This window comes from Pelophylax lessonae (genome assembly GCF_965119305.1).
Source record: "Pelophylax lessonae genome assembly, chromosome: 9".
NCBI classification, from domain to species: domain Eukaryota; kingdom Metazoa; phylum Chordata; class Amphibia; order Anura; family Ranidae; genus Pelophylax; species Pelophylax lessonae.
Genome location: NC_138776.1, coordinates 242,093,842 through 242,095,416, shown reverse-complemented (window position 1 = coordinate 242,095,416; position 1,575 = coordinate 242,093,842).

The following is a 1,575-nucleotide window of genomic DNA, read 5'->3' as shown; positions in this document are numbered from 1 at the left end:
TGGAGGGATGTGGACACTGCCGAGTGAGGAATGTCTGTGGAGGGGATGTGGACCCTGTAGAGTGGGGAATGTCTGTGGAGGGGATGTGGACACTGCAGAGTGAGGAATGTCTGTGGAGGGGATGTGGACACTGCAGAGTGAGGAATGTCTGTGGAGGGGATGTGGACACTGTAGAGTGAGGAATGTCTGTGGAGGGATGTGGACCCTGTAGAGTGAGGAATGTCTGTGGAGGGGATGTGGACCCTGTAGAGTGAGGAATGTCTGTGGAGGGGATGTGGACCCTGTAGAGTAAGGAATGTCTGTGGAGGGGATGTGGACACTGTAGAGTGAAGAATGTCTGTGGAGGGGATGTGGACACTGTAGAGTGAGGAATGTCTGTGGAGGGGATGTGGACACTGCAGAGTGAGGAATGTCTGTGGAGGGGATGTGGACACTGCAGAGTGAGGAATGTCTGTGGAGGGGATGTGGACACTGTAGAGTGAGGAATGTCTGTGGAGGGATGTGGACCCTGTAGAGTGAGGAATGTCTGTGGAGGGGATGTGGACCCTGTAGAGTGAGGAATGTCTGTGGAGGGGATGTGGACCCTGTAGAGTAAGGAATGTCTGTGGAGGGGATGTGGACACTGTAGAGTGAAGAATGTCTGTGGAGGGGATGTGGACACTGTAGAGTGAGGAATGTCTGTGGAGGGGATGTGGACACTGTAGAGTGAGGAATGTCTGTGGAGGGGGGGTGGACACTGTAGAGTGAGGAATGTCTGTGAAGGGGATGTGGACACTGTAGAGTGAGGAATGTCTGTGGAGGGGATGTGGACACTGTAGAGTAAGGAATGTCAGTGGAGGGGATGTGGACACTGCAGAGTGAGGAATGTCTGTGGAGGGGATGTGGGCACTGTAGAGTGAGGAATGTCCGTGGAGGGGATGTGGACACTGCCAAACTAGGAATGTCTATTGAGGGGATGTGGACTTTGCAGAGTGAGGGATGGGTACTTCAGAGTAAGGAAGGTCTGTGGAGGGGGTGGGAACAATGTTTATAGCTGAGGTTTATACTCACAGTTAAAGAGACATTAATGACAACACATAATAAAAAATAAAACAATATTACTTTTATAAAATAGACATTTCCAAAAATAAATTCAATTACAAAAACAATTAATCTCCAGCTGTAAGAGATTTTCGACATCGGTCTTTAGGAAATTCTTATCATTTGGAATTCTGTTTGAATTATTCAAGTTTCCTCAAAATGTTCTTGCTGTGGTCCGTAAGTCCATGGCAGCTCATTTTCTTTATATTCCTTCTGTACTACTGCATTGAACATCTTCATCTCTCACCAAGCCTGGGCACATTTGTAAGTTATTGAAGCTAAACCCTTTGGGACACTATAAATATTCATAAATGAGTGACATCATGGATCTGTGAAGCACCACGTGGGAAAGATAGGAAAGATCTTTACAAAAACCCAACAACTAAATCAATTATAGAGCTTATATGATGGGGTCGGGGTTGTGAAACAAAGGAGTAAAAGGAAGACACAATCGCCGCTCATCCCCCTTTGTGTCATGTAAGGTTGCTGGGGTGG